We start from the raw sequence: 16,454 nt of genomic DNA on the forward strand, positions 1-16,454 counted from the left end.
CCAATCATGTTAAGCTTTTTTGAAATTGTTTTAAATTTGTTTAGCTTTCTTCTGTAATAAACTTGTGTTCTTTTGTTAAAGAACATTGGTTTCCTCAAGGTAATATGTTCACTGACTAACCAAGATGTTAAGATGACAATGTAATTAGTGGAATAGAAAAAGAAGAATCAGTGCATGTGGTACATTTGGATTTTCAGAAGGTTTTTAATAAGGTTCCACATTGGAGGTTAGTGGGCAAATTTAAAGCATATCAGATAAGAGGTTATATACTGTCATAGATTGAGAATTAGTTATCAAACAGGTAACAGAGTAAGAGTAACTGGGTCTTTGTCTAAGTAGCAGGCAATGACTAATGTGGCTTTGCAAGGGCACAAAACTCTACAGAATTGAGATTTCAGAAAAGAGACAGGCAGGTCCAACAAGCATTTGGGAAAGCAAATAGCATATTGGTCTTCATTGCAAGAGAATTTGAGTTCAGCAGTAGTAATGCCTTACTGCAGTTATACAGAGCCTTGGTAAATCCAGGCCTGGAGCTTTGCATGCAGTTTTGGTCTGAGTCAAAAAGTGTGGTATTGGAAAAGCACAGCCAGTCAGGCAGCACCTGAGGATCAGGAGAGTCGACATTTTGAGCATAAGCTCTTCATAAGGAATGAGCTTATGCTTGAAACATCGATTCTCCTGCTCCTCAGATGCTGCCTGACCGGCTGTACTTTTCCAGCACCACACTTTTTGACTCTGATCTCCAACATCTGCAGTCCTCACTTTCTCCTATGCAGTTTTGGTCTCCCTCCGTAGGAAAGGTTATATTTGCCATACAAAGTACACATGAGGTTCAACACGCTGATACCAAGGTTGGCAAGACTGTCCAATGAGGAGAGATTGGTTCAATAGGGTTTGTATTCATGAGAGCTTAGAAGGATGAGAGGGGATCTGATTGAAAGATTGCAAGGCTGATGGTTTTTCTGGACAGGGAGTCTAGAAACAGGAGCTACAATCTCAGGATGCTGAGTAGCTATTTACAACTGAAATGAAGAAATATTTCTTAACTCATGGGGTAGTGAACCTGTGTTAAACTCTACCACAGAAGACTGCGGAGGCTAAGTTACTCAATATAGTCGTAGAGTCGTAGATGTACAGCATGGACACAGACCTTTCGGTCCAACCTGTCCATGCTGACCAGATATCCCAACCCAATCTAGTCCCACCTGCCAGCACCCGGCCCATATCCCTCCAAACCCTTCCTATTCATATACCCATCCAAATGCCTGTTAAATGTTGCAATTGTACCAGCCTCCACCATATCCTCTGGCAGCTCATTCCATACACATACCACCCTTTGCGTGAAAACGTTGCCCCTTAGGTCTCTTTATATCTTTCTCCTCTTACCTTAAATCTATGCCCTCTAGTTCTGGACTCCCCGACCCCTCATCCTCCGCGCTCCAGAGAAAACAGCCCCAGCTGTTTAGCCTTAGATTTTAAAGGGTTATGGGAAGAAATTAGGAATATAGCAATGGGTTGGAAGAACCTTTGCACCATACTAATGCCCGGCAATAACAATCTCCAAAAATGAAGAATGTAATCATCACCTCTTGGCATTCAATGGGCATGACCATCATTGATTCCCTCACTATCAACATCCTGGAATTTACCATTGAGCAGAAACTGAACTGGACTAGCCACATAAACACAATGGCTACATGTACATAAATGCAGTGGTGTGTCAGAGTCTAGAACTCCTGCCGAGACTAACTCATCTCCTGACTTCTCAATGGCATTCATTCAAATATCAGCAATCATCATGTTGAATGCCTACTCCTGTTCCTAGTTTCTATCTTTCTATGTTTCTAATCATCATGGTAACTGACTTCAAAACTTAACATTCTGATCTATCAAAGTTGATAGAATGTGGAGCTGGAGCAAACACAACAAGTTAAGCAGCATCAGAAGAGCGGGATTTGGGATCTGAGTTGTACAGTATTACCATCAGCTGGGATCATACCGCTAATTTCTATCTGAAATAATGTTTTCTTTTGTGTGTTTTATCCATCACTAGTGAGGCATGCAAGGGGATGAGGAATTCCTAAGATAACTTGATAAATGCCAAAACTACCAGGATCAAATCCACAACTTCATTAGGCAAGTGAATTCTGATTTTCTGATTACATTCCCATCTGATGTTTGAGGGGACCTCAATGAGCCAATACATTGACACAGGAAGGTTAGAATGGCTGGCCAAAAAAACAAGCTCAAGGTTAATTTAGTTCGCATTCTATAAGTCTGAAAGTCACATGGTACAATAAAGTAATTGTTGACTGATCTCTTAGCAATGAATTGTATTAAAAGGTGCACTACAAAGCCAGCCAAAAGAAGTAGGAAACACCCAAGTTGGATATGTTTACACAACGTAACTAGTGTTTAATCTCTGAAGTTGCTGGACTGTTACGAAAATGTCTTTTACCTCATCTTCGTCACCCACCTCTCTTTGTGATGGTCCCCCCCAGCACCCCAGTTATTTTGAATGAAATCCCACTACAGGCAAAGTGCAGGCTGCCAGCCACCTTGGTTTTCTGGCACCTGATTGTGGAGGCAGGCAGAACAGCTCATCTGCCTTCCTGAATTGCCTGGTTACAGCAGAGGCAGCCTTCGAATTGGCTTCTGGAAAATTAGATTGGCGAGCCCACCACTGAAACGTATGGCATCATGGCTAGGAAATGGTCTTGATGTCACTGGGTTCCTAGTACCTATGCCAGAATTCAGCTCTCTCTGTTTCCTGTCTCAGTGACAAGTTGGTCATTGAAATAATTCCGTAGATTCATTTTATATTTACGCTCCTTCATATGCTGGCCAAGTTTCCAGATGAACATTTAAAAACATACGCAGTTCATGCAATGGTTTTCCCCAGTCTGGACCCTCGATCCTCTCAATCGTTCTGACTCACTACTTCTGTTGTCTTTCAACTGTTGCAATATTTCTTTTGTACTAATCTCATACTTCTGATTATAGTGACTCCAAGCAGGTGGCATCAGTGCATATTTTATCAAACCTTGGTGACTAACCCCAGAAATATAAGTGCAGCCCGTTGAATAATGCATCAGGATGTCTGGTCTGAGTGGTATTCTCTAACTCTTCAGTGAGAATTCCTGTTTCCTGAAAGTTACTGTGACTTTTTTGCGAAACCGACTTCAAGCAATAAGATTGGATTCCAACTGAGTATGTCAGAGATTGTAAACCAAATCATTAAGCAACATTATCATCTGTCTATTTGTTGGCTTCAAATGGGTCTTCATGTTAACAAATTAAAATTTATGATTTGGAAGATGGAGGTGATAAATGGTGATGCTAAATGATTTACTCCTAAAGCCCCAAGTTACTTTCATGTTGTTCTGCCATTTGGATACAACATGGATATGCATAATTACAATGTTGGATATATGACAATCAGATGTGAATTGGTGACTACTTATGTTTTTTTTCTGAAGTGTAATTTCATTGCTATTCTTTTTATATCACTGGACGAAAAGTAAAATGATATCAGCAATGACGTGAAACAGATAGTGAACAGAAGTGGGGTGAAATGTTGGTAAAATGAGTGAAGATGCAATTCAAAAGAGGTTTCACAAAAACATTCTTGGATGCAGATAATTCTTAGTAAAGTAATATTCTCAAAGGCATAGAGTCATATAGCACCGAAACAAACCCTTTGGTTCAACCAGTCCATGCTGAACATAACCTCAAACTAAACTCGTCCCACTTGCTTGCTCCTGGCCCATATCCCTCCAAACCTTACCTGATTCATGTACCTATCCAAATGTCTTTTAAATGTTGTAATTATACCCATATCCATCACTTCCTCAGGAAGTTCATTCCACACATGAACCACCCTCTATGTAAAATATCTGCCTCTGCGATTTTTTTAAATCTCTCTCCTCTCACCTTAAAGATGTGTTCCCTTGTCTTGAAATTCCCATCTTTGGGAAAAGAAGTTGATATTAACTCTATCTATACTTCACATTATTTTATAAACTTATCTAAGGTCTCCTCTCAGCCTCCTATGCCCCAGTTATAAATGTCCCAGATTATCCAGTCTTTCTTTACAACTCAAACCTTCCATACTCAGCAACATCCTGGTAAATCTCTTCTAAAGTCTCTCCAGCCTAAATATATCCTTCCTTTAACTGGGTGACCAGACACAGTATTCCAGAAGAAGCTTCACCAATGTCCTGTACAACCTCAACATGACTTCCCAACTCCTATACTCAAAGAAGTATGAGCAATGAAGTCAAGCATGCCAAATGCCTTTTTAACCATCCTGCCGATATGAGATGCAAACTTCAAAGAATTATGTATCTGCAACCCTACATTCCTCTGCACAATGTAATTGGTCAGTTATTGCAAACAATGCGGTGGCCACTGCACACTGGAAATGCAGGGATGAGTGTTGAAACAAAAATATTAATCAAACGAACTGCTCTGTCCTGAATGATGTTGAATTCCTGTGTTTGTTGCAGCAATACCTATTAGATCTTGTATGTGGTTGATAAATGTTAATACACTAGAAAATGAGCCATCTCATTCCCAAATACCCTGCCTCTTCTATGCTTTTGTTATAATGGTGTTGATTTGACACAAAAATGGGTAAGAAGACAAGTAATGAGGATGAAATAAATCTCCAGGAGTATGAATAGGTTATAAATGGATAAAAACTTGCAGATGACATATTATGTGGAAAAGTATGAGATTATACACTTTGGCAGAAAGAGTAGAAGAACTGGATATTATTTAAATGGGGAAAAACTATATAAAGCTGCAACATGGAAAGATTTAAGGATTCTTGTGCATGATTCACAAAAAGCCAGCATTTACATTCACTGGATAATAGGGAAGGTAAATGGTGTGTTGGCCTTTATTTCAAAGAGACTGTCATATAAAATTAGGGAGCCCTTGCTAAAACTGTGCAAGGCACTTTCAGACCACACTTAGAATACTGTGAACTGTTTTGGTCCCCTTCTCTAAGAGGTGAGGATTATCAGATCAGCCATGATCTCATTGAATGATGAAGCAGAATCAATGGACTATATGGCTTATTTTTGCTCTTATTTCTTATAGTCTTATCAAAATGGAGAAATGAAGTTCCTGTTCGAAAACAACTTCCAGAATATTGAGAGTAGGTGAATTATTGATAGTGGTGGCATTGAAGCTCACTGGTGCAGTTGGAACTTTTCTTGTTGGAGCAAGACATTGACATTTCTGTGGCCTTAGCATTATCTACCATTTGTCTGAAAAACGTGGATGTTGCCCAGATCCTTCTGTGGATTGGCTTAATCAAAAGAGTGATGACTGAAGCTGACCACTGGGAATCTCTCCTAAAAAGCTCCACTCCCAAACTCATGATGGAGGGTTACCATCATGAAGATGATTAGATTGCCATAAGTGAACTTGATAAATAATCATACTGCTGTCTCTCTGAATTTCTGCATCTGAAACCTAGTTTATATCTAAGAATATTTAGAAGTCTCTGGCTTTCTGAGGACACAACCTTACAAGCAGTGAATCCACAATGCCTTCCTGCTCCCAATAGAAGGAAGGTATTTTGTTATCTTATGCATTCATTCTGTGGACCACAGAAAAAGAGGAACAATTTTATGGCTATCCTTGAATGGTCTTGAACATAATCTCATTCTGAAAGGGATTGCAGAGATGGATTCCTTTTGCAAGCCACAGGAAAATACATATTGTGTTCTAATGCATATCTAATAAGCTGAATAACTACATGATTACAGCCACAATCCAATTTATTTTCAGTTTCTGTCATTACATGTGCACTTAAAAGATGCTTGTAAGAAACAGTTGTTTTTCACTCTTAATGCATGATTATATTATAATCTGTGGGATTCTCTCAATAAAACAATGGCACATGAAATAGATATATACCAATAAAAGCATCAACAAAGTTTATTTTAACAATTCAGTCAAATGACAAGCAAATCAAAGTTCACACAGATGTTCCACCCACCAGGATTGGATATCACACTGACAGCATTTTGGTGAACACAATGTGAACTAGTTTCTATTCCTTCAGTTTAACTGCCAGTTAATTCTGATGCTCTTCGCTTGAACTTTAATCCAAAATGGAAGTAAAAGGGATTTTATTGGATGGATGTTTTCTCAAAAGAAAGAATAATGGATATTTGGAGTGATTGCAAGATAGTAATTCCAATCAAGCATTTTTCAACCACCCGATGAAGGAGCAGCACTCTGAAAGCTAGTGCTTAGTGCTTCCAAATAAAGCTGTTGGACTATAACTTGGTGTTGCGTGATTTTTAACTTTGTCTACCTCACATGGACTGCAGCAGTTCAAGAGGCAGGTCACCATCACCTTCTCAAGGATAATTACCTGTGTGCAATAAATACTGGGCTAGCCAGCAACAGCCACATCCCATGCATAAATAAAAACAAAAAGTATGTTTGCATAATGTAATAAAGCTGTAAAATAAAAGATCACTTTAATAGCTTACTTGAAATCAGAGATTGGACTGCAGCCTTAAAAACATTTTAACAAGTGAGATTAATTTCATAACATTACCCAGAGTGTGGAGACAGAAATTGGACTTGTTACCTAAGACATTAAGTTCACTTTTGACATGTCATTTTCATGCAATCAAAAGGCAGATGAGGTTCAATATAACTTGTTTTTAAAGTCTCTTGGGAAGTAACTATTGCTGATAAACTAGCATTTATCGCCCATTCCTAATTGTTCTTACATTGTTTTTCCTCATGTTCCCCAATACCCTCTGCCCTTAACTTTAAATCAATGTCCCCGGCCATTGATCCCTCTTCCAAGGGAAAGTGTTTCTTCCTGTCTACTCTCTCTGTGCCCCTCATCATTTTATACATCACAATAATGTCTCCCCTCAGTCTCATCTTCTCCAAAGAAAACAATTCCAGTCTATGCAATCTCCCTTCAAAGGCAAAGCAAATCTGGGTAAATCTCCTCTGCATACTCTTCAGTGCAATATCATTTCTTGTATAATATGGATTCCAGAACTGCACCAATTACAATGACTGTGGCCTAGCCAACTTTTTATACAGATCCAGTATAACCTCGTTGAAGCAAATTGCTGCAGATGTTTGAATCTGTAATAAAAACAATAAGTGCTCAAGTTACAGTTAGTCAGACAGCATCCATGGAGAGAAACGTTTTGAGTCGAGGTGAGTCCTCATCAGAGCTGAAGATCCAGCATAACCTCAGTGTTCTTAAACTCTATACTGTGGCTAATGTTGGGTTAAGGTTTGCAATCAGTTATTTTCCTGATCTTTAAGTGGTCTGATTCACTTCCTGACCCCTGGTCCTAGGCATTGGGCTTATTTATGGGGATGTGGATGAAGAGGCAGCAGACAGGTGTTTAAGGGCAAACTAACCTCTAGCTTATTTAATGTATGAAAGGTAATTGCAATACAAGAAATAGGAATGTGATAAATCAAGGTAATTAGCACAATTAATATACATGAGAACAGGCATACTTTAAATACACTATTAATTTGATTATCACTATTAAACACTAATCTTACTAACCCACAGAAAACAACAGGTTTTAATTTTACACTTTTAATCAGAATTCCTACCTGCAGGATCCCAATGAACTGTCACCACCTGCCTTCCCCTCCCTACTAACCCGATCAGAACTTTGGGGTTGCAGGGTTTATGCTTACCACTCAGAATGCTGTTTTGAAGTGCACATGGCCTGCCATACTGGGAGCCTGGATGGAGACTTCAGACTGCATAGATTTTTCATTTGGGTTGTATCCGCTGATGGGGTAAAATGTGTATTGGATACATTGGGGAAGTGCTTTACTTTCTGCTGGTTTGGCAAGCCTGGTTATCACCTCAAGTTGTGCCTGAGGACATGTGCTATTAGGAGAAAGTGAGGACTGCAGATGCTGGAAATCAGAGTTGAGAGGGTGTTGCTGGAAAAGCACAGCAGGTCAGGCAGCATCCAAAAGAGAAAATGCTGGAAAATCTCAGCAGGTCTGGCAGCATCTGTAAGGAGAGAAAAGAGCTGACGTTTCAGATCCACACTGAGGCCAGGAGCCTGAGACCATTCTGAGGCCAGGAGTCTGAGTCCACGCTGAGGCCGAGTCCATGCTGAGGCAGGGAGTCCGAATCCAGGCTGAGGCCTAATTAAAATAAAGATGGTGTAAGTGTGCCATTATGGACAGACCAAACCCCCTCGAAAAGTATTAAGTCTAGATCCTCACATTTTTGTATTTTAAAGGTAAGTGTAAGGCATTACATTCCAGATGCAATTCGATTGGTCAACTATTTGATTTTAAGCAAAACACCCCGTATGTTTACACAGCAGTTAAAATACAAAGTAGCAATAAAATAAAAGAATTGGTGTAACTGTAACTATTAATTAACTGTACCAATATAGGAACATCCCATTAACACACCCTTGACAAATTCAGTAAAATAGATTGTCTCATATGCAATTCTAGTAGCAGGCGGAGAACCACGGCTTTTTGCTGTAACAGAGAGAGGAATAAGAGCTTTCACATCCAACTTCAATATCCCATCAACAGCAGAAAGGTAAAACTAAAAATCTTGGTTCTGTGGGAGCTTGACCACACCCATTCAGGCTGTTTCTATTGTTCCAACTTAAAACAAAAATCAAAGCTTCACAAGCTGTTTACTCTAGTGACTTTGGCAGACTGCTTGACATTGCTGTCTCAACCTTTCTTCATAAAAAGTATATCTCTTAAGGCCATAGTATAATCACAGTGCTCCTCTTGAAGTATGACTAAAAATCACAGACTAATTTCATTCTGAATGATTTCATTCTATCATCGTTTTGAATATATTTTAAAAGAAAATGTTATCCACATTGTTGCATGTCTGTACATTCAGTGACACAATGTTATAATTTTGAATTCCATATGGTTTGCAGTATAGTTCACAAATAAATAAACTGATGCTCTAACTGTGAGCCCCAAAGTGATCACTTATTTTATGTGTCCACAGTAATGAAAAAAATAGCAAATTTGGTGCAGGTTTCAACAGTTCTTATTTTATTAAGGCAGACCCCATGAGCTAAAGCCATTCAAGAAGGCAGTTGATCACTACCTTCTCTGGGGCAATTAGGCTTGGACAATTAAGGTTGACTTAGCAGTGATGCCAACATCCCTTGAACAAATGTAAAATCAATTCAACAATGAACCTAATGTTACCTGTTTACGTTTTCTTGAATCTGCCATTGTGCTGTCCTTTCTCAAAGAGATCACCCAAGAAGCCACACAACATGTCATGTTAGTTAATTCCATTATCTGATTAGTATAAATGGCCTTACAAAGACCAGTTTACTTTGGAATTGTTAAAATGATTCAGGTAACGTAAAGTATTTACAATTGCAGTTCCCTTACAGATAACATTGAATAACACACCAAATATCAACAATGCTCTATTGGTCTCTGTGAGAAACCCAAGATAAATAGACGAAGCAGCTGTATTCAACTGTGCAAGCTGTTTCTCTGGAATTATTGCCAGTGTTCTACAACAGGAATTCCAGATTGTAGGGCTGTATTTGATATTCAAAGTAAAGAGTTGGAATGGATATTCGATTGTGATTGGTCCAGAACCTCAGCTGAACATCATCTTCAGTAGAACTCACAAAGAGTACAAGAAACCCCTTCAGATAAATTTCTCATTTTACCTAAGAAGCAACAAAATTGAAGAAAGATAAATAATATTCCAACTTACGGTCAAAATAACATTGGCCCATAGATTTTTTTAAAAATGTGTGGGATTATTTTAAAAGGGAAGGTAGAAACATTGATTTTCATATTTAGTTGCTGAGTACTAAATCTCCAGTGATTTATTGATGCAGAGGCTGCTGTAGTCAAAAATATGCAAAGTGCATGAAACTGCAGCTTTTTTCTAAGTTTTGGCTTCTGAGATGAAGATTCACACAGATGGCAGAGTTCTGAAGAAAAAAAGATTTACAAGGATGTTACCAGGGTTGGAGGATTTGAGCTATAGGGAGAGACTAAATAGACAGGAGGAGCTGTTTTCTCTGGAGCATCGGAGACTGAGGGGTGACCTTATAGAGATATATAAAATCATGAGGATACAGTAAATAGACAAAGTCTTTTCCCTGCATTAGGGGAGTCCAGAACTATAGGGCATAGATTTAGGATGAAAGGAGAAAAATATAAAAGAGACCTAAGGGGAAGCTTTTTCGCACAGAGAATGGTGCATGTATGGAATGAGCTGCCAGAGGAAGTGATAGAGGCTGGTATAATTACAGCATTTAAAAGGCATTTGGATGGGTATATGAATAGGAAGGGTTTAAAGGGGTATAGGCCAAGTGCTGGCAAATAGGACTAGATCGGCATGGACAAGTTAGACCGAAGGGTTTGTTTCCATGCTACACATTTCGAATACTCTATGATTCAAAATGTTAACTGCTTTTTCTCGACCATTGCTGCCAGATCAGCTGAGTTCCTCCAGTAATTTCTGTTTTTGTTTTGTGATAATAACCTGTTGTCTTCTAAGATTTGGTAAGGAGATAAGCAGATGTTTCCCTAAGCATCAATGTGACACACATGGAATGTTGTCCATCAAATATCAGACTTAAGGAAATTAATGTATACTGAGTGAAGGAAAACAGCCAGGAGTCATTAGACATTGTCAATTTTGGGATTAAGTAAAAAATCACACAACACCATGTTATAGACCAACAGGTTTATTTGGAAATACTAGCTTTCAGAGCGCTGTTCCTTCCTCCGGTGACTAGTGAAGCAGGATCATAAGACGTAAAATTTATAGCAAAAGATCAGTGTCATGCAAATGCATAACATTTCCCCAAAACAGGTTCTGAAGAAGGGTCACTGGACCAGAAACATTAATCTAATTTCTCTCCACAGATGCTGCCAGACCTACAAACATAATACCGTGACATTAAAGGATATATGACCCAAAGAAAGAGAGGAATGGGTTACTGTGTATTCTCGGCTACCGTGTATTCAACAACAGCGAGAAAAGAAACAAAGGAGAACAGGGCTGACAGTATTGATCAAAGGTATTAGTCAAAATATCGTAAGCTCCCTTGAGCGGGAGGGGGAGTATTTAATCATCTGAAATGGTGATGGCTAGGGAGTCGGCCATCTTCATAACTCTGCCAAATTACGTCAAGGCTGGGAAGGCTCGAATGTCTTTCATGTCTAGTCACCAAATTGAGGCCCTGAAGTGAGTGATTAACACATATGTAAGGGCGAAAGTAAGGACTACAGATGCTGGAGATTAGAGTCGAGAGTGTGGTGCTGGAAAAGCACAGCTTTTGGATGATTCCTGATGAAGGGCTTTTGCTGAAACATTGATTCTCCTGCTCCTCGGATGCTGCCTGACCTTTTCCAGCACCACACTCTCAACACATATGTAAGGGTCTCATTCCATCACCTCCTTTTAATAACATTAAAATAATGTTCAAAGTTTGTGCAAAGATTTGTAGCTCGGGTGCTCGATGTTGTGGTTCTGTTCGCCGAGCTGGAAGTTTTTGTTGCAAACGTTTCGTCCCCTGGCTAGGCGACATCATCAGTGCTTGGGAGCCTCCTGCGAAGCGCTTCTTTGATGTTTCCTCCGGTGTTTATAGTGGTCTGTCCCTGCCGCTTCCAGTTGTCAGTTTCAGCTGTCCGCTGTAGTGGTTGGTATATTGGGTCCAGGTCGATGTGTTTGTTGATGGAGTTTGTGGATGAATGCCATGCCTCTCGGAATTCATGAATTCGACTGGGACAACACTACTATCATAGGGCAAGCCAGACAGAGAACAGCCAGGGAATTCCTAGAGGCATGGCATTCATCCACAAACTCCATCAACAAACACATCGACCTGGACCCAATATACCAACCACTACAGCGGACGGCTGAAACTGACAACCGGAAGCGGCAGGGACAGACCACTATAAACACCGGAGGAAACATCAAAGAAGCGCTTCGCAGGAGGCTCCCAAGCACTGATGATGTCGCCTAGCCAGGGGACGAAACGTTTGCAACAAAAACTTCCAGCTCGGCAAACAGAACCACAACATTAAAATAATGTAGTATCCCGTGTGTGAATTTGCCAAGTCATTTGCTTCATCATGATGCCAATACACGATGAACCAACATTTCTCATGCTTGATTGGTGATTACTTCAGCCCTAATGAAAGGGGATGATAATGGATTAATGGGAGTGAGCCAGTGTACTACTTTGTTGTTTTACCGTGTAAGAAATCTTCAAGTTATTTAAGGCATACCTGGTACTACGTGGGTAGATGGTCTGTTGGATATATTACCTTCATATTGGTTACTGAGCTTCATGTCATCTACCTTGCTCTCAACATCAGTTGATACCTTGGCTGTCCATCTCAAGCAGACCTCTTCGCTGCACAATGTTTTGCAGAACACAGCACACCAGTAACATTCTGGACTTTTGTTGAAAGTGAATGTACGGAAAGATGTCTGGGTACTTGATGTACATTTTCAGCATATCCATGGGTTGCTCTATAACAATTTTTAGTAGGGTTTAAGGAAAACGTTATAAGAGTATTGAGGTTTAAAATAGCAATATTGGAGTTAAGTTAGCATTATAAATGACTTTCATGTCCAGTCACCAAATTGAGTTAAGTTAGCATTATGAACAAAATGATCATGATCTGTGAACTTGAGGTAATTCCAGCATACGCTAACAATCAGAGCAAGAGTGTCTTCCACAAAGGTGGTGGCCTAGTTGTATTATCATTAGACTGTTGATTCATTTACCTAGGCAATGTCCTGGGGACCTGGATTTGAATCCCACATGGCAGTTGGTAGAATTTGCATTCAATAAAAATCTCAAATTAAGAGTCGAATAACCACAAAACCATTGCAAGGGAGAAACCCATCTAATTCACAAATGTTCTTTAGAGATCAAAACCGTCATTTCTGGATGGTATGGTATGCATGTGACTTCAGACCCACAGCAATGTGGTTGACAGCTAATCTGTAAGCAACAAATGCTGGTCTGGTCAGTGGACCCTACATTTCATGAATGAACAAAAAAGATTGCAGGTATGGTCAGCAGAAGATACGCGCAGGCGCAGAATGTGTGCCTTTTTGACTCAACATCTCATCCATGCAGGCAAGAATATAGGCATCAGGCAACCAACATTGTAGCCAATGGCTTGTTAACTTACGTGGTCTAAAACATCAGAGAATACGATTCTTTCAAAAATTGAGTGCACTTCACATAAGCTTGATTCTGATTGTTTTTCATGGGTCTCATAGAACAGCCATAAACATAAAGCAACAAAGTGCCATTAGAACAGAACATTTATGGTTTATAGCTTTCCTCTGTACCTATGAATATCAGCATAATTTTCTTTGGAATTTTTTTTCTTTTCAGAATGTCACATGAATTGCTGTCAAAATTACTTACTGACCTTGCAGTCCTTCAAAGTGCCATTTGGAAATAATGCTTTCAATAACTGAAAACAATCTCTATTGTATTTCTGGAAGTAAACACAGTTTCATATGTGACTCCAATTATAATAAAAAAAAGTTCTATGTTTCACTGACTGTAAAGGTTAGTGGAATTGTTCAAATTAAAATCTTGATGATTATATTATTATTTTCAATACCAAGTTCTAGATCTCCTTTGTACCCTGTGAATTCTTATTAGAACAAGAATGCTTACACTTTTTAATTCATTCGTGAGATGTGGACATCACTGGCAGGGCCAGAAATCATTGCTCAAAAGTAATTGCCCAAATGGGTGGCACATTGACTCAGTGGTTAGCGCTGTTTCCTCATAGAATCAGGGACCCGGGTTCGACTCCAGTCTCGGGCGACCGTCTGTGTGGAGTTGGCACATTCTTCCTGTGCCTGCCTGGGCTTCCTCCAGGTGCTCCTGTTTCCTCCCACAATCCATAAGATGATATTAATTTCTGGGTCTGTAGATTGTGCAGGAGCAAAAATGGCCTTTAATAGAGTGATATGCACTTCTGTCAGAGGTGGGAGTTTAAAGAGAGTTTAAGGGTTACTGCAGATTATATTTGCCATAAATGCTGTTGGCTGCGAATCTTATCAGATCGAATGGATCAGTTGGAGAGACAGTTAGAAGCAATGAGGAATTTGCAACAGCAACAGTATGTGATGGATGGCAGTTATAGGAAGGGGGGACAGTCTCAGATACAGTCACATAGATGGGTTAACTCCAGGAAAGGTAAGAGAGGTAGGCAGCTAGTGCAGGAGTCTTTTGTGGCTATACCCATTTCAAACAGGTATGGTGTTTTGGAAAATGTAGGAGGTGATGGATTCTCAGGGGAATGTAGCACGAACAGCCAAGTTTCTGGTATTGAGACTGACTCTAATGCAACGAGGAGTATGTTGGGTTCAAAGAGATCAGTTGCGTTAGAGGATGCTCTAGTCCAAGGTACAGACAGACGTTTCTGTGGCCAGCAGTGAAAAAGCAGAACGATGTGTTGCCTCCCTGGTGCTAGGATCAAGGATGTCTCAGAGAATGTGCGGAATGTTCTTACAGGGGAGAGGGGCCAGCAAGAGGTCATTGTCCACATTGGACCAACAACATAGGAAGGGAAAAGGTTGAGATTCTGAAGGGAGATTACAGAGAGTTAGGCAGAAATTTAAAAAGGAGGTCCTCGAGAGTAGTGATATCTGGATTACTCCCAGTGCTACAAGCTAGTGAGGGCAGGAATAGGAGGATAGAGCAGATGAATGTATGACTGAGGAGCTGATGTATGGAAGAAGGATTCACATTTTTGGATCATTGGAATCTCTTTTGGTAGAAGTGACCTGGACAAGAAGGACGGATTGTAACGAAATTGGAAGGGGACAAATAGACTGGCAGGGAGATTTGCTAGAGCTGCTCAGGAGGATTTAAACTAGTAAGGTAGTGTGGGGTGGGGGGGGGAGCACGCAGGGAGATAGTGAGTAAAGAGATCAGTCTGAGACTGGTACAGTTGAGAAAAGAAGCAAGTCAAACAGTCAGGAAAGGCAAGGACAAAGCAGAGAACAAGGTAGGACTAATAAATTAAACTGCATTTATTTCAATGCACGAGGCCTAACAGGGAAGGCAGATGAACTCAGGGCATGGTTAGGAAAATGGGACTGGGATATCATAGCAATTACAGAAACATGGCTCAGGGATGGGCAGGACTGGCAGCTTAATGTTCCAGGATACAAATGCTACAGGAAGGATAGAAAGGGAGGCAAGAGAGAAGGGGGTGGCATTTTTGATAAGGGATAGCAGTACAGCTGTACTGAGGGAGGATATTCTGGAAATACATCCAGGGACGTTATTTGGGTGGAACTGAGAAATAAGAAAGGGATGATCACCTTATTGGGATTGTATTATAGACCCCTTAATAGTCAGGGGGAAATTGAGAAACAAACTTGTAAGGAGATCTCAGCTATCTGTAAGAATAATAGGGTAGTTATGGTCAGGGATTTTAGCTTTCCAAACATAGACCAGGACTGCTATAGCGTTAAAGGTTTAGATGGAAAGGAATCAGTTAACTGTGTACAAGACAATGTTTTGATTAAGTATGTGGCTGTAACTACTAGAGAAGATTCAAAACTTGACCTATTCTTGGGAAATAAGGCAGGACAGGTGACTGAAGTGTCAGTGGGGGAGCATTTTGGGGCCAGCGACCATAATTATGTTAGATTTAAAATAATGATGGCAAAAGATAGACCAGATCTAAAAGTTGAAGTTCTAAATTGGAGAAAAGCCAATATTGACGGTATTAGGCAAGAACTTTCAAAAACTGATTGGAGGCAGATGTTCGCAGGTAAAGGGACGGCTGGAAAATTTGGAAGCCTTCAGAAATGAGATAACGAGACTTCAGAGAAAGAATATTCCTGTTAGGGTGAAAGGAAAGGCTGGTAGGTATAGGGAATGCTGGATGACTAAAGAAGTTGAGGGTTTGGTTCAGAAAAAGAAGGAAGTATATGTAAGGTATAGACAGGATAGGTCGAGTGAATACTTAGAAGATTATAAAGGCAGTAGGAGTATACTTAAAAGGGAAATCAGGAGGGCAAAAAGGGGACATGAGATAGCTTTGGCAAGTAGAATTAAGGAGAATCCAAAGAGTTTTTACAAATACATTAAGAACAAAAGGGTAACTAGGGAGCGAATAGGGCCCCTCAAAGATCAGCAAGGCGGCCTTTGTGTGGAGCCGCAGAAAATGGGGAGACACTAAATGAGTATTTTGCATCAGTATTTATTGTGGAAAAGGATATAGAAGATATAGACTGTTGGGAAGTAGATGGTGACATCTTGCAAAATGTCCAGATTACAGAGGAGGAAGTGCTGGATGTCTTGAAATGGGTAAAGGTGGATAAATCCCCAGGACCTGATCAGGTGTACCCAAGAACTCTGTGGGAAGCTAGGGAAGTGATTGCTGGGCCTCTTGCTGAGATA

This window comes from Chiloscyllium plagiosum, chromosome 9 (assembly GCF_004010195.1).
Source record: "Chiloscyllium plagiosum isolate BGI_BamShark_2017 chromosome 9, ASM401019v2, whole genome shotgun sequence".
NCBI lineage: Eukaryota > Metazoa > Chordata > Chondrichthyes > Orectolobiformes > Hemiscylliidae > Chiloscyllium > Chiloscyllium plagiosum.